The 23,296-nt window shown below is 32.0% G+C and overlaps 1 long non-coding RNA gene across 6 annotated transcripts in view; it reads left to right on the forward strand.

Moving 5' to 3' along the window:
• Positions 1-555: 555 nt before the first annotated feature.
• The window catches only part of LOC130010669 (uncharacterized), a 114,520-nt gene continuing 91,779 nt past the window's right edge, over positions 556-23,296 (forward strand). For 3 of the 6 annotated variants that reach the window (XR_008785927.1, XR_008785931.1, XR_008785932.1), the window contains exon 1: positions 3,395-3,642. This is a non-coding gene — a long non-coding RNA (uncharacterized LOC130010669). Of the gene's footprint in view, positions 574-3,394; positions 3,643-23,296 lie in introns of those variants that run through there. The other 3 variants (XR_008785929.1, XR_008785936.1, XR_008785933.1) reach the window with 3 other exon arrangements.

The following is a 23,296-nucleotide window of genomic DNA, read 5'->3' on the forward strand; positions in this document are numbered from 1 at the left end:
ATGTTTTACATGAATGAATAAAATCTACAATTTAAAACAGTACAATAACATTGTGATTTGACGCTCTACAAATCACTAAGAGTATAACAATTGCTTGTTGAAAAGGCGTTAATAATATGTTTTTTTCCATTTATTATTTTTTAAAAATATATTCAAAAAGAATGCGTCTTTTACAGATTTCAATATAACCACAAATGGTTGATTGTTTTAATGCTAAGATAAGTATTAATGGTTTGTATTTGAAAATCAAATTATATAAGCGAAAAATAGTAAGATACATTATGTATATCTTAAAACACGCCCTTCTCAGTTACTACTTCGGCGAATATCGTTTGATAATTTAGATGATCAGAATTAAACACCGTTTTGCTATGTTATTATTTTTTTATGATTGGGTGGGGGTATACTTAATTAGGGGATTGGATTGAAAGATTATAGCTACCATCTTATGGAGACAGAATGTGTGGTGCATTTACGGTCTTATAAAGCTCTATTCTTACATAAAGAATTCTTGATTCGCACGGAAGTGTTTTAGCCGTGATCATTTTAAGTCATGCTTATGCCAAGATCTGGGTAAGTGTTAATTTAACTAGATATCAGAAAAGTACCACGTTTTCATAAATGTACTCTTTAGATAAATTGTACAATATTTATCAGTTCACTAGTTACAATAAAATCATGCATTATAGCTATTTTTATTTATTCATCCCTGGTGCTTCAAATTCAATTTAGGGTGCCTCAACATATTTAAAAATATGTTTTAAAGCTTTAGGTCATTTTATTATATCTTTCTACCATAAATAATAGGCCGAATTTAGGTATATCAAAAGTTAAAGAAATATAAACAGTTTTTGAGTCATTCAGATATGACTGCCAAAATTGTCACCAACACACATGTCGTGTTTAGGCTAAAATCTAACCAGAAAAGTATTGTCAATACATGTCATGAAGAACTCTTTAGACATAATTTCGTTTATAATACTTTACTCGTTTCTATTGAGTTGTTTAGCAGAAGTAACCCATGACAACAATATGTTGAGACGACTACGTAACAGAATAGGACGCTTCAATGTTATTAAAATGACACAATGACAATTTTATTTTTATTACCAACCCTTTCACAATATTTGAATGAAATATCTCACACAGGGTGTTAATCTGTTTTCAGTTTCTATTCCAATTCAATAAAACATTTAATACATTTTATACATGTCTTGGCTTGATTCATTATTTACAATTTAATACGTTAATCGTGTATTTTAAATAATACAGTTCAAGAGATCAAAACATTTCCGAATTTATACATTCAACATTACACGTAGACCTAAATGTATTTTTCAAATACGTGTATAAACATTTATATGAAATATATTATAAACAGATATGCTATGACCAGAGTTGCCATTATCTTTATTATTCGACTGGAAAACTCCTGTCATTCACTCTGTCGTTCGACTGATCCATCATTCACGTTGTCATTTCCGAGTCTGAAATTTGGGGTATAGGGGTAGCTCGGACCGGGGAGTAACATAGGCCAGGTGGCGTTAGTCTACCACTTCCGGTTTCGGAGTTATGACCCCCCGAGCGAAGCCGGGCATTCTTCTAGTATATAAATAAATATATAAATAAATCATCTTCATGGTCATCATCATCGTCATCATCACTATTTAACACCAATCATCGTCGCCTGACAATTACCTTATCTATTCAAACGCTTGTTTAGTTTTAAATACTTGTGAACTTTACTAAAACTCACTTTGTTGAACGGGTTACTTTCGTTGGTATCGCCATATAGGAACGCTTTTGTATTTATGGATTTAAATGGGAGGGTATTTAATGTTGAGATACGCTGAGACGAATAATTTGGGCAGTGCAGAAAATAATGGTCGCTGTCTTCTTGAGTATGACCACAACTGCATGTCGGGTTATGTGAAATATGCATTAAAAATCTATGGAAGTTTAGAGCACTTTTACAATTACGAAGTCTGGAATGTATAATCTGAAATTTACGTTCTCCATAGTAACATCTTACTGACATCAATAAATACAAAAATATGACTAAGTCGAAAGTCAACAAGACGGTATACAAGCCAAAATGCAAGTCGAAAATAAGAAATTAGGAAAAAAAACGAGGGGCGCTATTATCGCAGTGTATTATTTCTTGATTTCCTATTTTCGAGTCGATTTTGGCTTGTATAGCGTTGCTGTCGCCTCACATTTTGTCGTAACTGCTACTTTTCGACTTTCGTGTTTTGGAGGGCGAAAAGTAGAAATTAAGAATGGTAGGCTTCTATAGTTAGGCGTTTGTATATATGACTGTATACTTGACACATGTACGACCTGAATGGCTGAATGGCCGGTAACCAAATTTGTTATTGTGAGTGTTAAACGACATCGTAATTATTTTATATTTTGCAAAAAAAAACAAACAACAAAAAACAAAACAAAAAAAACACAAGCCGTGATTGCCATTACTACAATACGGATTACTAAATATACTTTGTGTTCAATTTTATATTTTAATACTGAAGACAGGGCCGGACTATAAATGAACAAGGCGGATCCTTTTGGCTTATATTGAGTAATTATTGCAACGTGTTACAGTTGAAAGTTCCAAAGCATTTTCACATTCCATGTCCGATAAATTTAATCATCATGCAACTACTGATTGGTGGGTCGTCGAAACATTTAGATGCATACATCACAGCACCGTGGTTTAGACAACTTGCAATTGAACTAGTTTTATTGTTGTACACATAATGAAAGAAACTGTGTTATTTCACAGCTGAATTCTATGGTAAGAACCGTAGAACCACCTTGTAGGGAATAACTTTTAAACTTTAACACCCTATACACACTCTGCCAGCGGCATCTTTGACCCACACTCTCTTAACATTAATCCAAACTTTAAATCTTTCAACGGTTTAACAAGAAGGTGCTAAATATTTCCATTTAAAAAAATACAAAAAGCAATTCGAAAAATAAACTATAAGTAAAGGAACCATCTCAGTGAATAAAGCTATTAATATGCCGTTAACCCGTGAGGCAAACCGAATGATGTTTTATAGTAAATTAGACGAATAAAACATATAACGTTGCCATCTCGACCCTGATGCCCATGAACACAAATGACGAGTTTAAGACAAACCAATGGCGGAATGGAATTGATTAATGGAATAAAATATTTATTATGTATGGACACTAAGTTTTATGGTTAGACTTTAGCCTAAAAAAACATGCGCGCTGATTACAATTTTGGCAGTCATATCTGAATGGCTCAAAAACTGGTTATATTTCTTTAACTTTTGGTATACTTGAATTCGGGCTATTATTTAATATATATATTGATCAACAGCGGCGATAAAAATCATTAGTCTCGACAATGACTAGTGTTCATTAGCCTGAATAGTGAAGGAATGCGGGTCATTAAACCCCAATTTCATTTCATAAATCTCTCGGCTCAATAATGAGCTACTCGGGTTGGTTAGATCCACGCCTTAATGCATATACAACCAATAGAGAAATAGGTCAAATATGGCGACAATGATCAACTTGCTCTTCTTCTACTAAATTAAAGATTCGTGTGGAGATTCTGTCGATATTATCATATATTTATATCTGCTCTTTCTTAAAATGGAGACGGTTAGTAAAATGGTCTTCTTTACGTTCCTAAATATCAGTATGACCTTAGTGAATACCGCACGATTACGATCGTTCCAGACTGATAACTTTACGTTCCTAAATATCAGTCTGACCGTAGTGAATACCGTACGATTACGATCCGTTCCATACTGATACCTTAATTATAGGCTAATTATAGAGCCTTCAATTTCAAACACATTTTTATTATCATATGCTCTTATTTTTTTTTCATCATTATATGATTAACATTTCCTAAACTTTACGATTTTCAACTTTTTTTTAAAATAATAGTCCATCTCTGAGACAACAAAAACGTAAATAAATGGAAGATAAAAGCAAGAAAGACAACCCTAATAAAGGAGTCAGGAGGCAGACCACCATTAAATTTCATCATCTTGGTACCCACGAATTGTAGTTCGTCTATTTATAGCAATTCTCTCTCTCTCTCTCTCTCTCTTTTCTCCCCTTTTGCATGCCCATTTGTGTTGATTTTTTGGTCTAGAATGGATGAAGAGGGTTTGAATTAACATTTTCTGCCAGGTTTTGGTAAATATTCATGATTTTGAGGCAGAAGGATAAGAGGGTTATCAGGTTAGCTACGGCGATATGTACGGAAACTAGTTACATGTTTTTAGTATGCTTCTTCAAGTTTGTGTATCTCAAAATTTTGGTGGTCAACCTCATACAAATTTTAGTGCAAAGACATGACCATTTGTTCATCTGTCTGTAGTGAAAAGCATTCAGCCCAACGAAAATTTGGGGAAAAGTCGGAGGTGGGCAAAGAGGCCAGAATTAACATTGAAGTCAATGGGGAAGTTAATGGTGGTCTGCCTCCTATATGAAAACAACCTGACAGTGGATGAAAGGCCTAAATTTGATGATATGATCTCCAAATTGTCAGAAAATGTGATATATGGCATTTTGATAGTAAAAAATGTGAAATGGTAAAATTTCAAAAATATTTGACAAATTTGGGAGGGGAAATTTTGATTTTAGTCAAAATTTTGTGATTTTCAGTGTTTATTTACTTTTCAAAATTAGTGGAAAATATTTTAATGTATGATTTTTACTTTTTCTGCATTATAATTTTTAGACGGGAAGAAAGTATCATAATTTCACTCAATTTTGCCTAAAAATCATGATAAATTGTCTGAAATTCTTCAGATTACCCCCAATATTGCTGTCAAAATTTTAATTATTCATCTGTTGTAAAATGAACCAAAATGTCTTGCATGTCTTTATTTTCATTGTTAAATAACTTGGCAAGGATCCATGTGTTTGTCAGATATTGAAAAAGTATTCATGTGTTTGTCAAAAATTTAAAAATTAAGAAATTTAGTCTAATTATGTTCTGCTTAGGTGTGTTAGAATTTTCAAAACATGAGTGAACTGCATTTTGCTGCTGTTTTCCTCAGGCTTAACACAATTTTAATCTTTCAAAACCTGAAATTGTTGCATTTCCCTTCTCGAGAAAGTAAACTCTATGTGTTTGCAGGGAAATTTCTCTGTCTTCATTTCATTTAGACTGGCTCACCCTCCTCACCCCACCCCTTTTCTTGAAGATGATATTTGGATATTCAATTGAACATTTGTTGACTCCAAATTAGCAGTAATCTGATTTTGTGCTTGAATTGTAACCGAGCATTTTATTTGACACAAACAAATAGTTACATATAAGATTTCAAGGATTTCTAAGACTTTTTGTTTATGGTCAAACATGTAATCCTATGACATTTCTTCCAAATGAGTCCACACCCCAAAATGGATATGTTGTAGATGTGTTTTTTGCAGCTTAATGTTTTACATTTTGAATGTAAATCTATTATTTGTGGTGATCTTTGAAAATGTGGCGCTTACAGGGCAATAAAATATTAATTAATAGTCTTTTCATACCCCTTTTATGCTTTGAATTATGTCAGAACTCCCTTTTTCCATCTCATTTTGTCAGGACATTGATGTAAAGATTAAAACAACTTGCTTCCACATAATATTTACACTATGTAATTTCAAGGATACCTCTGATTGTTAAAGTATTTTAAAAACTGAAATATTCCCATTTTTTAAAAAAAAAATAGTGCTTTGCGACCCTTTTATTAGAGTGGCTGGTTGTCACCTAAATACAGCATTTATTTTACATTTATCAATCCATATTTTAATAAATAATTCATACTTCTTATAACAAACTGTGTTTATATGTATGTATATAAGCCAGGGATAGAAGAACATGGCTTTTAGCCATATTCCATCAACAGTATTACTTATGTGGACACAAGTGGGATTTGTTACCACACCAACGTTTTTAGGGGGTGGGCTTACAGGTTTCACTATAGTTCCTTACAGTTACCTTCAATGCAACAAATTTGCAGCTTGTCTTCCTGTATACCGGCCAAGGTTTCTAGAAATAAATGCTTTTCATCTCAGACTTTCCCAGAAATAGGGAAATATTAGCATTTTGAGGCATACAAAGTGTCAAAAATGGACCATTTTGTAGAAAAAGGTAAAAGAAAGTCAATTTTTGAAAAATATTCCAATATTTTGAATATTTTTGATGTGACTTGTCTGAAACTCTTTAAATCTTTTCGCAGAACTCACATTTCGATAAAATTAAGAAAGAATTTTCAATTCTAGAACAAAAGGCCCATGGACCTGAGCTGCAATCCGGTATACAAAACACTACATAACTTTAAAGGGTCACCATTTCTGCAGTAATTATTTTTTTCTGATTCTGTATTATAATAATGTTGCAAAAATAAATGTGAAGCTATAAAGAAAAGAATTTTGATGATATATGAACTTATAAAACCATATAGGAGGCAGACCACCATTAAATTTCATCATCTCGGTACCCACGAATTGTAGTTCGTCTATTTATAGCAATTCTCTCTCTCTCTCTTTTCTCCCCTTTTGCATGCCCATTTGTGTTGATTTTTTGGTCTAGAATGGATGAAGAGGGTTTGAATTAACATTTTCTGCCAGGTTTTGGTAAATATTCATGATTTTGAGGCAGAAGGATAAGAGGGTTATCAGGTTAGCTACGGCGATATGTACGGAAACTAGTTACATGTTTTTAGTATGCTTCTTCAAGTTTGTGTATCTCAAAATTTTGGTGGTCAACCTCATACAAATTTTAGTGCAAAGACATGACCATTTGTTCATCTGTCTGTAGTGGAAAGCATTCAGCCCAACGAAAATTTGGGGAAAAGTTGGAGGTGGGCAAAGAGGCCAGAATTAACATTGAAGTCAATGGGGAATTAATGGTGGTCTGCCTCCTATATGAAAACAACCTGACAGTGGATGAAAGGCCTAAATTTGATGATATGATCTCCAAATTGTCAGAAAATGTGATATATGGCATTTTGATAGTAAAAAATGTGAAATGGTAAAATTTCAAAAATATTTGACAAATTTGGGAGGGGAAATTTTGATTTTAGTCAAAATTTTGTGATTTTCAGTGTTTATTTACTTTTCAAAATTAGTGGAAAATATTTTAATGTATGATTTTTACTTTTTCTGCATTATAATTTTTAGACGGGAAGAAAGTATCATAATTTCACTCAATTTTGCCTAAAAATCATGATAAATTGTCTGAAATTCTTCAGATTACCCCCAATATTGCTGTCAAAATTTTAATTATTCATCTGTTGTAAAATGAACCAAAATGTCTTGCATGTCTTTATTTTCATTGTTAAATAACTTGGCAAGGATCCATGTGTTTGTCAGATATTGAAAAAGTATTCATGTGTTTGTCAAAAATTTAAAAATTAAGAAATTTAGTCTAATTATGTTCTGCTTAGGTGTGTTAGAATTTTCAAAACATGAGTGAACTGCATTTTGCTGCTGTTTTCCGCAGGCTTAACACAATTTTAATCTTTCAAAACCTGAAATTGTTGCATTTCCCTTCTCGAGAAAGTAAACTCTATGTGTTTGCAGGGAAATTTCTCTGTCTTCATTTCATTTAGACTGGCTCACCCTCCTCACCCCACCCCTTTTCTTGAAGATGATATTTGGATATTCAATTGAACATTTGTTGACTCCAAATTAGCAGTAATCTGATTTTGTGCTTGAATTGTAACCGAGCATTTTATTTGACACAAACAAATAGTTACATATAAGATTTCAAGGATTTCTAAGACTTTTTGTTTATGGTCAAACATGTAATCCTATGACATTTCTTCCAAATGAGTCCACACCCCAAAATGGATATGTTGTAGATGTGTTTTTTGCAGCTTAATGTTTTACATTTTGAATGTAAATCTATTATTTGTGGTGATCTTTGAAAATGTGGCGCTTACAGGGCCATAAAATATTAATTAATAGTCTTTTCATACCCCTTTTATGCTTTGAATTATGTCAGAACTCCCTTTTTCCATCTCATTTTGTCAGGACATTGATGTAAAGATTAAAACAACTTGCTTCCACATAATATTTACACTATGTAATTTCAAGGATACCTCTGATTGTTAAAGTATTTTAAAAACTGAAATATTCCCATTTTTTAAAAAAAAAATAGTGCTTTGCGACCCTTTTATTAGAGTGGCTGGTTGTCACCTAAATACAGCATTTATTTTACATTTATCAATCCATATTTTAATAAATAATTCATACTTCTTATAACAAACTGTGTTTATATGTATGTATATAAGCCAGGGATAGAAGAACATGGCTTTTAGCCATATTCCATCAACAGTATTACTTATGTGGACACAAGTGGGATTTGTTACCACACCAACGTTTTTAGGGGGTGGGCTTACAGGTTTCACTATAGTTCCTTACAGTTACCTTCAATGCAACAAATTTGCAGCTTGTCTTCCTGTATACCGGCCAAGGTTTCTAGAAATAAATGCTTTTCATCTCAGACTTTCCCAGAAATAGGGAAATATTAGCATTTTGAGGCATACAAAGTGTCAAAAATGGACCATTTTGTAGAAAAAGGTAAAAGAAAGTCAATTTTTGAAAAATATTCCAATATTTTGAATATTTTTGATGTGACTTGTCTGAAACTCTTTAAATCTTTTCGCAGAACTCACATTTCGATAAAATTAAGAAAGAATCTTCAATTCTAGAACAAAAGGCCCATGGACCTGAGCTGCAATCCGGTATACAAAACACTACATAACTTTAAAGGGTCACCATTTCTGCAGTAATTATTTTTTTCTGATTCTGTATTATAATAATGTTGCAAAAATAAATGTGAAGCTATAAAGAAAAGAATTTTGATGATATATGAACTTATAAAACCATATAGGAGGCAGACCACCATTAAATTTCATCATCTCGGTACCCACGAATTGTAGTTCGTCTATTTATAGCAATTCTCTCTCTCTCTCTTTTCTCCCCTTTTGCATGCCCATTTGTGTTGATTTTTTGGTCTAGAATGGATGAAGAGGGTTTGAATTAACATTTTCTGCCAGGTTTTGGTAAATATTCATGATTTTGAGGCAGAAGGATAAGAGGGTTATCAGGTTAGCTACGGCGATATGTACGGAAACTAGTTACATGTTTTTAGTATGCTTCTTCAAGTTTGTGTATCTCAAAATTTTGGTGGTCAACCTCATACAAATTTTAGTGCAAAGACATGACCATTTGTTCATCTGTCTGTAGTGAAAAGCATTCAGCCCAACGAAAATTTGGGGAAAAGTCGGAGGTGGGCAAAGAGGCCAGAATTAACATTGAAGTCAATGGGGAAGTTAATGGTGGTCTGCCTCCTATATGAAAACAACCTGACAGTGGATGAAAGGCCTAAATTTGATGATATGATCTCCAAATTGTCAGAAAATGTGATATATGGCATTTTGATAGTAAAAAATGTGAAATGGTAAAATTTCAAAAATATTTGACAAATTTGGGAGGGGAAATTTTGATTTTAGTCAAAATTTTGTGATTTTCAGTGTTTATTTACTTTTCAAAATTAGTGGAAAATATTTTAATGTATGATTTTTACTTTTTCTGCATTATAATTTTTAGACGGGAAGAAAGTATCATAATTTCACTCAATTTTGCCTAAAAATCATGATAAATTGTCTGAAATTCTTCAGATTACCCCCAATATTGCTGTCAAAATTTTAATTATTCATCTGTTGTAAAATGAACCAAAATGTCTTGCATGTCTTTATTTTCATTGTTAAATAACTTGGCAAGGATCCATGTGTTTGTCAGATATTGAAAAAGTATTCATGTGTTTGTCAAAAATTTAAAAATTAAGAAATTTAGTCTAATTATGTTCTGCTTAGGTGTGTTAGAATTTTCAAAACATGAGTGAACTGCATTTTGCTGCTGTTTTCCTCAGGCTTAACACAATTTTAATCTTTCAAAACCTGAAATTGTTGCATTTCCCTTCTCGAGAAAGTAAACTCTATGTGTTTGCAGGGAAATTTCTCTGTCTTCATTTCATTTAGACTGGCTCACCCTCCTCACCCCACCCCTTTTCTTGAAGATGATATTTGGATATTCAATTGAACATTTGTTGACTCCAAATTAGCAGTAATCTGATTTTGTGCTTGAATTGTAACCGAGCATTTTATTTGACACAAACAAATAGTTACATATAAGATTTCAAGGATTTCTAAGACTTTTTGTTTATGGTCAAACATGTAATCCTATGACATTTCTTCCAAATGAGTCCACACCCCAAAATGGATATGTTGTAGATGTGTTTTTTGCAGCTTAATGTTTTACATTTTGAATGTAAATCTATTATTTGTGGTGATCTTTGAAAATGTGGCGCTTACAGGGCAATAAAATATTAATTAATAGTCTTTTCATACCCCTTTTATGCTTTGAATTATGTCAGAACTCCCTTTTTCCATCTCATTTTGTCAGGACATTGATGTAAAGATTAAAACAACTTGCTTCCACATAATATTTACACTATGTAATTTCAAGGATACCTCTGATTGTTAAAGTATTTTAAAAACTGAAATATTCCCATTTTTTAAAAAAAAAATAGTGCTTTGCGACCCTTTTATTAGAGTGGCTGGTTGTCACCTAAATACAGCATTTATTTTACATTTATCAATCCATATTTTAATAAATAATTCATACTTCTTATAACAAACTGTGTTTATATGTATGTATATAAGCCAGGGATAGAAGAACATGGCTTTTAGCCATATTCCATCAACAGTATTACTTATGTGGACACAAGTGGGATTTGTTACCACACCAACGTTTTTAGGGGGTGGGCTTACAGGTTTCACTATAGTTCCTTACAGTTACCTTCAATGCAACAAATTTGCAGCTTGTCTTCCTGTATACCGGCCAAGGTTTCTAGAAATAAATGCTTTTCATCTCAGACTTTCCCAGAAATAGGGAAATATTAGCATTTTGAGGCATACAAAGTGTCAAAAATGGACCATTTTGTAGAAAAAGGTAAAAGAAAGTCAATTTTTGAAAAATATTCCAATATTTTGAATATTTTTGATGTGACTTGTCTGAAACTCTTTAAATCTTTTCGCAGAACTCACATTTCGATAAAATTAAGAAAGAATTTTCAATTCTAGAACAAAAGGCCCATGGACCTGAGCTGCAATCCGGTATACAAAACACTACATAACTTTAAAGGGTCACCATTTCTGCAGTAATTATTTTTTTCTGATTCTGTATTATAATAATGTTGCAAAAATAAATGTGAAGCTATAAAGAAAAGAATTTTGATGATATATGAACTTATAAAACCATATAGGAGGCAGACCACCATTAAATTTCATCATCTCGGTACCCACGAATTGTAGTTCGTCTATTTATAGCAATTCTCTCTCTCTCTCTTTTTTCTCCCCTTTTGCATGCCCATTTGTGTTGATTTTTTGGTCTAGAATGGATGAAGAGGGTTTGAATTAACATTTTCTGCCAGGTTTTGGTAAATATTCATGATTTTGAGGCAGAAGGATAAGAGGGTTATCAGGTTAGCTACGGCGATATGTACGGAAACTAGTTACATGTTTTTAGTATGCTTCTTCAAGTTTGTGTATCTCAAAATTTTGGTGGTCAACCTCATACAAATTTTAGTGCAAAGACATGACCATTTGTTCATCTGTCTGTAGTGGAAAGCATTCAGCCCAACGAAAATTTGGGGAAAAGTTGGAGGTGGGCAAAGAGGCCAGAATTAACATTGAAGTCAATGGGGAATTAATGGTGGTCTGCCTCCTATATGAAAACAACCTGACAGTGGATGAAAGGCCTAAATTTGATGATATGATCTCCAAATTGTCAGAAAATGTGATATATGGCATTTTGATAGTAAAAAATGTGAAATGGTAAAATTTCAAAAATATTTGACAAATTTGGGAGGGGAAATTTTGATTTTAGTCAAAATTTTGTGATTTTCAGTGTTTATTTACTTTTCAAAATTAGTGGAAAATATTTTAATGTATGATTTTTACTTTTTCTGCATTATAATTTTTAGACGGGAAGAAAGTATCATAATTTCACTCAATTTTGCCTAAAAATCATGATAAATTGTCTGAAATTCTTCAGATTACCCCCAATATTGCTGTCAAAATTTTAATTATTCATCTGTTGTAAAATGAACCAAAATGTCTTGCATGTCTTTATTTTCATTGTTAAATAACTTGGCAAGGATCCATGTGTTTGTCAGATATTGAAAAAGTATTCATGTGTTTGTCAAAAATTTAAAAATTAAGAAATTTAGTCTAATTATGTTCTGCTTAGGTGTGTTAGAATTTTCAAAACATGAGTGAACTGCATTTTGCTGCTGTTTTCCGCAGGCTTAACACAATTTTAATCTTTCAAAACCTGAAATTGTTGCATTTCCCTTCTCGAGAAAGTAAACTCTATGTGTTTGCAGGGAAATTTCTCTGTCTTCATTTCATTTAGACTGGCTCACCCTCCTCACCCCACCCCTTTTCTTGAAGATGATATTTGGATATTCAATTGAACATTTGTTGACTCCAAATTAGCAGTAATCTGATTTTGTGCTTGAATTGTAACCGAGCATTTTATTTGACACAAACAAATAGTTACATATAAGATTTCAAGGATTTCTAAGACTTTTTGTTTATGGTCAAACATGTAATCCTATGACATTTCTTCCAAATGAGTCCACACCCCAAAATGGATATGTTGTAGATGTGTTTTTTGCAGCTTAATGTTTTACATTTTGAATGTAAATCTATTATTTGTGGTGATCTTTGAAAATGTGGCGCTTACAGGGCCATAAAATATTAATTAATAGTCTTTTCATACCCCTTTTATGCTTTGAATTATGTCAGAACTCCCTTTTTCCATCTCATTTTGTCAGGACATTGATGTAAAGATTAAAACAACTTGCTTCCACATAATATTTACACTATGTAATTTCAAGGATACCTCTGATTGTTAAAGTATTTTAAAAACTGAAATATTCCCATTTTTTAAAAAAAAAATAGTGCTTTGCGACCCTTTTATTAGAGTGGCTGGTTGTCACCTAAATACAGCATTTATTTTACATTTATCAATCCATATTTTAATAAATAATTCATACTTCTTATAACAAACTGTGTTTATATGTATGTATATAAGCCAGGGATAGAAGAACATGGCTTTTAGCCATATTCCATCAACAGTATTACTTATGTGGACACAAGTGGGATTTGTTACCACACCAACGTTTTTAGGGGGTGGGCTTACAGGTTTCACTATAGTTCCTTACAGTTACCTTCAATGCAACAAATTTGCAGCTTGTCTTCCTGTATACCGGCCAAGGTTTCTAGAAATAAATGCTTTTCATCTCAGACTTTCCCAGAAATAGGGAAATATTAGCATTTTGAGGCATACAAAGTGTCAAAAATGGACCATTTTGTAGAAAAAGGTAAAAGAAAGTCAATTTTTGAAAAATATTCCAATATTTTGAATATTTTTGATGTGACTTGTCTGAAACTCTTTAAATCTTTTCGCAGAACTCACATTTCGATAAAATTAAGAAAGAATTTTCAATTCTAGAACAAAAGGCCCATGGACTTGAGCTGCAATCCGGTATACAAAACACTACATAACTTTAAAGGGTCACCATTTCTGCAGTAATTATTTTTTTCTGATTCTGTATTATAATAATGTTGCAAAAATAAATGTGAAGCTATAAAGAAAAGAATTTTGATGATATATGAACTTATAAAACCATATAGGAGGCAGACCACCATTAAATTTCATCATCTCGGTACCCACGAATTGTAGTTCGTCTATTTATAGCAATTCTCTCTCTCTCTCTTTTCTCCCCTTTTGCATGCCCATTTGTGTTGATTTTTTGGTCTAGAATGGATGAAGAGGGTTTGAATTAACATTTTCTGCCAGGTTTTGGTAAATATTCATGATTTTGAGGCAGAAGGATAAGAGGGTTATCAGGTTAGCTACGGCGATATGTACGGAAACTAGTTACATGTTTTTAGTATGCTTCTTCAAGTTTGTGTATCTCAAAATTTTGGTGGTCAACCTCATACAAATTTTAGTGCAAAGACATGACCATTTGTTCATCTGTCTGTAGTGGAAAGCATTCAGCCCAACGAAAATTTGGGGAAAAGTTGGAGGTGGGCAAAGAGGCCAGAATTAACATTGAAGTCAATGGGGAATTAATGGTGGTGTGCCTCCTATATGAAAACAACCTGACAGTGGATGAAAGGCCTAAATTTGATGATATGATCTCCAAATTGTCAGAAAATGTGATATATGGCATTTTGATAGTAAAAAATGTGAAATGGTAAAATTTCAAAAATATTTGACAAATTTGGGAGGGGAAATTTTGATTTTAGTCAAAATTTTGTGATTTTCAGTGTTTATTTACTTTTCAAAATTAGTGGAAAATATTTTAATGTATGATTTTTACTTTTTCTGCATTATAATTTTTAGACGGGAAGAAAGTATCATAATTTCACTCAATTTTGCCTAAAAATCATGATAAATTGTCTGAAATTCTTCAGATTACCCCCAATATTGCTGTCAAAATTTTAATTATTCATCTGTTGTAAAATGAACCAAAATGTCTTGCATGTCTTTATTTTCATTGTTAAATAACTTGGCAAGGATCCATGTGTTTGTCAGATATTGAAAAAGTATTCATGTGTTTGTCAAAAATTTAAAAATTAAGAAATTTAGTCTAATTATGTTCTGCTTAGGTGTGTTAGAATTTTCAAAACATGAGTGAACTGCATTTTGCTGCTGTTTTCCTCAGGCTTAACACAATTTTAATCTTTCAAAACCTGAAATTGTTGCATTTCCCTTCTCGAGAAAGTAAACTCTATGTGTTTGCAGGGAAATTTCTCTGTCTTCATTTCATTTAGACTGGCTCACCCTCCTCACCCCACCCCTTTTCTTGAAGATGATATTTGGATATTCAATTGAACATTTGTTGACTCCAAATTAGCAGTAATCTGATTTTGTGCTTGAATTGTAACCGAGCATTTTATTTGACACAAACAAATAGTTACATATAAGATTTCAAGGATTTCTAAGACTTTTTGTTTATGGTCAAACATGTAATCCTATGACATTTCTTCCAAATGAGTCCACACCCCAAAATGGATATGTTGTAGATGTGTTTTTTGCAGCTTAATGTTTTACATTTTGAATGTAAATCTATTATTTGTGGTGATCTTTGAAAATGTGGCGCTTACAGGGCCATAAAATATTAATTAATAGTCTTTTCATACCCCTTTTATGCTTTGAATTATGTCAGAACTCCCTTTTTCCATCTCATTTTGTCAGGACATTGATGTAAAGATTAAAACAACTTGCTTCCACATAATATTTACACTATGTAATTTCAAGGATACCTCTGATTGTTAAAGTATTTTAAAAACTGAAATATTCCCATTTTTTAAAAAAAAAATAGTGCTTTGCGACCCTTTTATTAGAGTGGCTGGTTGTCACCTAAATACAGCATTTATTTTACATTTATCAATCCATATTTTAATAAATAATTCATACTTCTTATAACAAACTGTGTTTATATGTATGTATATAAGCCAGGGATAGAAGAACATGGCTTTTAGCCATATTCCATCAACAGTATTACTTATGTGGACACAAGTGGGATTTGTTACCACACCAACGTTTTTAGGGGGTGGGCTTACAGGTTTCACTATAGTTCCTTACAGTTACCTTCAATGCAACAAATTTGCAGCTTGTCTTCCTGTATACCGGCCAAGGTTTCTAGAAATAAATGCTTTTCATCTCAGACTTTCCCAGAAATAGGGAAATATTAGCATTTTGAGGCATACAAAGTGTCAAAAATGGACCATTTTGTAGAAAAAGGTAAAAGAAAGTCAATTTTTGAAAAATATTCCAATATTTTGAATATTTTTGATGTGACTTGTCTGAAACTCTTTAAATCTTTTCGCAGAACTCACATTTCGATAAAATTAAGAAAGAATTTTCAATTCTAGAACAAAAGGCCCATGGACCTGAGCTGCAATCTGGTATACAAAACACTACATAACTTTAAAGGGTCACCATTTCTGCAGTAATTATTTTTTTCTGATTCTGTATTATAATAATGTTGCAAAAATAAATGTGAAGCTATAAAGAAAAGAATTTTGATGATATATGAACTTATAAAACCATATATGAAAACAACCTGACAGTGGATGAAAGGCCTAAATTTGATGATATGATCTCCAAATTGTCAGAAAATGTGATATATGGCATTTTGATAGTAAAAAATGTGAAATGGTAAAATTTCAAAAATATTTGACAAATTTGGGAGGGGAAATTTTGATTTTAGTCAAAATTTTGTGATTTTCAGTGTTTATTTACTTTTCAAAATTAGTGGAAAATATTTTAATGTATGATTTTTACTTTTTCTGCATTATAATTTTTAGACGGGAAGAAAGTATCATAATTTCACTCAATTTTGCCTAAAAATCATGATAAATTGTCTGAAATTCTTCAGATTACCCCCAATGTTGCTGTCAAAATTTTAATTATTCATCTGTTGTAAAATGAACCAAAATGTCTTGCATGTCTTTATTTTCATTGTTAAATAACTTGGCAAGGATCCATGTGTTTGTCAGATATTGAAAAAGTATTCATGTGTTTGTCAAAAATTTAAAAATTAAGAAATTTAGTCTAATTATGTTCTGCTTAGGTGTGTTAGAATTTTCAAAACATGAGTGAACTGCATTTTGCTGCTGTTTTCCTCAGGCTTAACACAATTTTAATCTTTCAAAACCTGAAATTGTTGCATTTCCCTTCTCGAGAAAGTAAACTCTATGTGTTTGCAGGGAAATTTCTCTGTCTTCATTTCATTTAGACTGGCTCACCCTCCCCACCCCACCCCTTTTCTTGAAGATGATATTTGGATATTCAATTGAACATTTGTTGACTCCAAATTAGCAGTAATCTGATTTTGTGCTTGAATTGTAACCGAGCATTTTATTTGACACAAACAAATAGTTACATATAAGATTTCAAGGATTTCTAAGACTTTTTGTTTATGGTCAAACATGTAATCCTGTGACATTTCTTCCAAATGAGTCCACACCCCAAAATGGATATGTTGTAGATGTGTTTTTTGCAGCTTAATGTTTTACATTTTGAATGTAAATCTATTATTTGTGGTGATCTTTGAAAATGTGGCGCTTACAGGGCAATAAAATATTAATTAATAGTCTTTTCATACCCCTTTTATGCTTTGAATTATGTCAGAACTCCCTTTTTCCATCTCATTTTGTCAGGACATTGATGTAAAGATTAAAACAACTTGCTTCCACATAATATTTACACTATGTAATTTCAAGGATACCTCTGATTGTTAAAGTATTTTAAAAACTGAAATATTCCCATTTTTTAAAAAAAAAATAGTGCTTTGCGACCCTTTTATTAGAGTGGCTGGTTGTCACCTAAATACAGCATTTATTTTACATTTATCAATCCATATTTTAATAAATAATTCATACTTCTTATAACAAACTGTGTTTATATGTATGTATATAAGCCAGGGATAGAAGAACATGGCTTTTAGCCATATTCCATCAACAGTATTACTTATGTGGACACAAGTGGGATTTGTTACCACACCAACGTTTTTAGGGGGTGGGCTTACAGGTTTCACTATAGTTCCTTACAGTTACCTTCAATGCAACAAATTTGCAGCTTGTCTTCCTGTATACCGGCCAAGGTTTCTAGAAATAAATGCTTTTCATCTCAGACTTTCCCAGAAATAGGGAAATATTAGCATTTTGAGGCATACAAAGTGTCAAAAATGGACCATTTTGTAGAAAAAGGTAAAAGAAAGTCAATTTTTGAAAAATATTCCAATATTTTGAATATTTTTGATGTGACTTGTCTGAAACTCTTTAAATCTTTTCGCAGAACTCACATTTCGATAAAATTAAGAAAGAATTTTCAATTCTAGAACAAAAGGCCCATGGACCTGAGCTGCAATCCGGTATACAAAACACTACATAACTTTAAAGGGTCACCATTTCTGCAGTAATTATTTTTTTCTGATTCTGTATTATAATAATGTTGCAAAAATAAATGTGAAGCTATAAAGAAAAGAATTTTGATGATATATGAACTTATAAAACCATATAGGAGGCAGACCACCATTAAATTTCATCATCTCGGTACCCACGAATTGTAGTTCGTCTATTTATAGCAATTCTCTCTCTCTCTCTTTTCTCCCCTTTTGCATGCCCATTTGTGTTGATTTTTTGGTCTAGAATGGATGAAGAGGGTTTGAATTAACATTTTCTGCCAGGTTTTGGTAAATATTCATGATTTTGAGGCAGAAGGATAAGAGGGTTATCAGGTTAGCTACGGCGATATGTACGGAAACTAGTTACATGTTTTTAGTATGCTTCTTCAAGTTTGTGTATCTCAAAATTTTGGTGGTCAACCTCATACAAATTTTAGTGCAAAGACATGACCATTTGTTCATCTGTCTGTAGTGGAAAGCATTCAGCCCAACGAAAATTTGGGGAAAAGTTGGAGGTGGGCAAAGAGGCCAGAATTAACATTGAAGTCAATGGGGAATTAATGGTGGTCTGCCTCCTATATGAAAACAACCTGACAGTGGATGAAAGGCCTAAATTTGATGATATGATCTCCAAATTGTCAGAAAATGTGATATATGGCATTTTGATAGTAAAAAATGTGAAATGGTAAAATTTCAAAAATATTTGACAAATTTGGGAGGGGAAATTTTGATTTTAGTCAAAATTTTGTGATTTTCAGTGTTTATTTACTTTTCAAAATTAGTGGAAAATATTTTAATGTATGATTTTTACTTTTTCTGCATTATAATTTTTAGACGGGAAGAAAGTATCATAATTTCACTCAATTTTGCCTAAAAATCATGATAAATTGTCTGAAATTCTTCAGATTACCCCCAATATTGCTGTCAAAATTTTAATTATTCATCTGTTGTAAAATGAACCAAAATGTCTTGCATGTCTTTATTTTCATTGTTAAATAACTTGGCAAGGATCCATGTGTTTGTCAGATATTGAAAAAGTATTCATGTGTTTGTCAAAAATTTAAAAATTAAGAAATTTAGTCTAATTATGTTCTGCTTAGGTGTGTTAGAATTTTCAAAACATGAGTGAACTGCATTTTGCTGCTGTTTTCCGCAGGCTTAACACAATTTTAATCTTTCAAAACCTGAAATTGTTGCATTTCCCTTCTCGAGAAAGTAAACTCTATGTGTTTGCAGGGAAATTTCTCTGTCTTCATTTCATTTAGACTGGCTCACCCTCCTCACCCCACCCCTTTTCTTGAAGATGATATTTGGATATTCAATTGAACATTTGTTGACTCCAAATTAGCAGTAATCTGATTTTGTGCTTGAATTGTAACCGAGCATTTTATTTGACACAAACAAATAGTTACATATAAGATTTCAAGGATTTCTAAGACTTTTTGTTTATGGTCAAACATGTAATCCTATGACATTTCTTCCAAATGAGTCCACACCCCAAAATGGATATGTTGTAGATGTGTTTTTTGCAGCTTAATGTTTTACATTTTGAATGTAAATCTATTATTTGTGGTGATCTTTGAAAATGTGGCGCTTACAGGGCCATAAAATATTAATTAATAGTCTTTTCATACCCCTTTTATGCTTTGAATTATGTCAGAACTCCCTTTTTCCATCTCATTTTGTCAGGACATTGATGTAAAGATTAAAACAACTTGCTTCCACATAATATTTACACTATGTAATTTCAAGGATACCTCTGATTGTTAAAGTATTTTAAAAACTGAAATATTCCCATTTTTTAAAAAAAAAATAGTGCTTTGCGACCCTTTTATTAGAGTGGCTGGTTGTCACCTAAATACAGCATTTATTTTACATTTATCAATCCATATTTTAATAAATAATTCATACTTCTTATAACAAACTGTGTTTATATGTATGTATATAAGCCAGGGATAGAAGAACATGGCTTTTAGCCATATTCCATCAACAGTATTACTTATGTGGACACAAGTGGGATTTGTTACCACACCAACGTTTTTAGGGGGTGGGCTTACAGGTTTCACTATAGTTCCTTACAGTTACCTTCAATGCAACAAATTTGCAGCTTGTCTTCCTGTATACCGGCCAAGGTTTCTAGAAATAAATGCTTTTCATCTCAGACTTTCCCAGAAATAGGGAAATATTAGCATTTTGAGGCATACAAAGTGTCAAAAATGGACCATTTTGTAGAAAAAGGTAAAAGAAAGTCAATTTTTGAAAAATATTCCAATATTTTGAATATTTTTGATGTGACTTGTCTGAAACTCTTTAAATCTTTTCGCAGAACTCACATTTCGATAAAATTAAGAAAGAATTTTCAATTCTAGAACAAAAGGCCCATGGACCTGAGCTGCAATCCGGTATACAAAACACTACATAACTTTAAAGGGTCACCATTTCTGCAGTAATTATTTTTTTCTGATTCTGTATTATAATAATGTTGCAAAAATAAATGTGAAGCTATAAAGAAAAGAATTTTGATGATATATGAACTTATAAAACCATATAGGAGGCAGACCACCATTAAATTTCATCATCTCGGTACCCACGAATTGTAGTTCGTCTATTTATAGCAATTCTCTCTCTCTCTCTTTTCTCCCCTTTTGCATGCCCATTTGTGTTGATTTTTTGGTCTAGAATGGATGAAGAGGGTTTGAATTAACATTTTCTGCCAGGTTTTGGTAAATATTCATGATTTTGAGGCAGAAGGATAAGAGGGTTATCAGGTTAGCTACGGCGATATGTACGGAAACTAGTTACATGTTTTTAGTATGCTTCTTCAAGTTTGTGTATCTCAAAATTTTGGTGGTCAACCTCATACAAATTTTAGTGCAAAGACATGACCATTTGTTCATCTGTCTGTAGTGGAAAGCATTCAGCCCAACGAAAATTTGGGGAAAAGTTGGAGGTGGGCAAAGAGGCCAGAATTAACATTGAAGTCAATGGGGAATTAATGGTGGTGTGCCTCCTATATGAAAACAACCTGACAGTGGATGAAAGGCCTAAATTTGATGATATGATCTCCAAATTGTCAGAAAATGTGATATATGGCATTTTGATAGTAAAAAATGTGAAATGGTAAAATTTCAAAAATATTTGACAAATTTGGGAGGGGAAATTTTGATTTTAGTCAAAATTTTGTGATTTTCAGTGTTTATTTACTTTTCAAAATTAGTGGAAAATATTTTAATGTATGATTTTTACTTTTTCTGCATTATAATTTTTAGACGGGAAGAAAGTATCATAATTTCACTCAATTTTGCCTAAAAATCATGATAAATTGTCTGAAATTCTTCAGATTACCCCCAATATTGCTGTCAAAATTTTAATTATTCATCTGTTGTAAAATGAACCAAAATGTCTTGCATGTCTTTATTTTCATTGTTAAATAACTTGGCAAGGATCCATGTGTTTGTCAGATATTGAAAAAGTATTCATGTGTTTGTCAAAAATTTAAAAATTAAGAAATTTAGTCTAATTATGTTCTGCTTAGGTGTGTTAGAATTTTCAAAACATGAGTGAACTGCATTTTGCTGCTGTTTTCCTCAGGCTTAACACAATTTTAATCTTTCAAAACCTGAAATTGTTGCATTTCCCTTCTCGAGAAAGTAAACTCTATGTGTTTGCAGGGAAATTTCTCTGTCTTCATTTCATTTAGACTGGCTCACCCTCCTCACCCCACCCCTTTTCTTGAAGATGATATTTGGATATTCAATTGAACATTTGTTGACTCCAAATTAGCAGTAATCTGATTTTGTGCTTGAATTGTAACCGAGCATTTTATTTGACACAAACAAATAGTTACATATAAGATTTCAAGGATTTCTAAGACTTTTTGTTTATGGTCAAACATGTAATCCTATGACATTTCTTCCAAATGAGTCCACACCCCAAAATGGATATGTTGTAGATGTGTTTTTTGCAGCTTAATGTTTTACATTTTGAATGTAAATCTATTATTTGTGGTGATCTTTGAAAATGTGGCGCTTACAGGGCCATAAAATATTAATTAATAGTCTTTTCATACCCCTTTTATGCTTTGAATTATGTCAGAACTCCCTTTTTCCATCTCATTTTGTCAGGACATTGATGTAAAGATTAAAACAACTTGCTTCCACATAATATTTACACTATGTAATTTCAAGGATACCTCTGATTGTTAAAGTATTTTAAAAACTGAAATATTCCCATTTTTTAAAAAAAAAATAGTGCTTTGCGACCCTTTTATTAGAGTGGCTGGTTGTCACCTAAATACAGCATTTATTTTACATTTATCAATCCATATTTTAATAAATAATTCATACTTCTTATAACAAACTGTGTTTATATGTATGTATATAAGCCAGGGATAGAAGAACATGGCTTTTAGCCATATTCCATCAACAGTATTACTTATGTGGACACAAGTGGGATTTGTTACCACACCAACGTTTTTAGGGGGTGGGCTTACAGGTTTCACTATAGTTCCTTACAGTTACCTTCAATGCAACAAATTTGCAGCTTGTCTTCCTGTATACCGGCCAAGGTTTCTAGAAATAAATGCTTTTCATCTCAGACTTTCCCAGAAATAGGGAAATATTAGCATTTTGAGGCATACAAAGTGTCAAAAATGGACCATTTTGTAGAAAAAGGTAAAAGAAAGTCAATTTTTGAAAAATATTCCAATATTTTGAATATTTTTGATGTGACTTGTCTGAAACTCTTTAAATCTTTTCGCAGAACTCACATTTCGATAAAATTAAGAAAGAATTTTCAATTCTAGAACAAAAGGCCCATGGACCTGAGCTGCAATCTGGTATACAAAACACTACATAACTTTAAAGGGTCACCATTTCTGCAGTAATTATTTTTTTCTGATTCTGTATTATAATAATGTTGCAAAAATAAATGTGAAGCTATAAAGAAAAGAATTTTGATGATATATGAACTTATAAAACCATATATGAAAACAACCTGACAGTGGATGAAAGGCCTAAATTTGATGATATGATCTCCAAATTGTCAGAAAATGTGATATATGGCATTTTGATAGTAAAAAATGTGAAATGGTAAAATTTCAAAAATATTTGACAAATTTGGGAGGGGAAATTTTGATTTTAGTCAAAATTTTGTGATTTTCAGTGTTTATTTACTTTTCAAAATTAGTGGAAAATATTTTAATGTATGATTTTTACTTTTTCTGCATTATAATTTTTAGACGGGAAG

Source organism: Patella vulgata, chromosome 2, assembly GCF_932274485.2.
Source record: "Patella vulgata chromosome 2, xgPatVulg1.2, whole genome shotgun sequence".
NCBI classification, from domain to species: Eukaryota; Metazoa; Mollusca; class Gastropoda; family Patellidae; genus Patella; species Patella vulgata.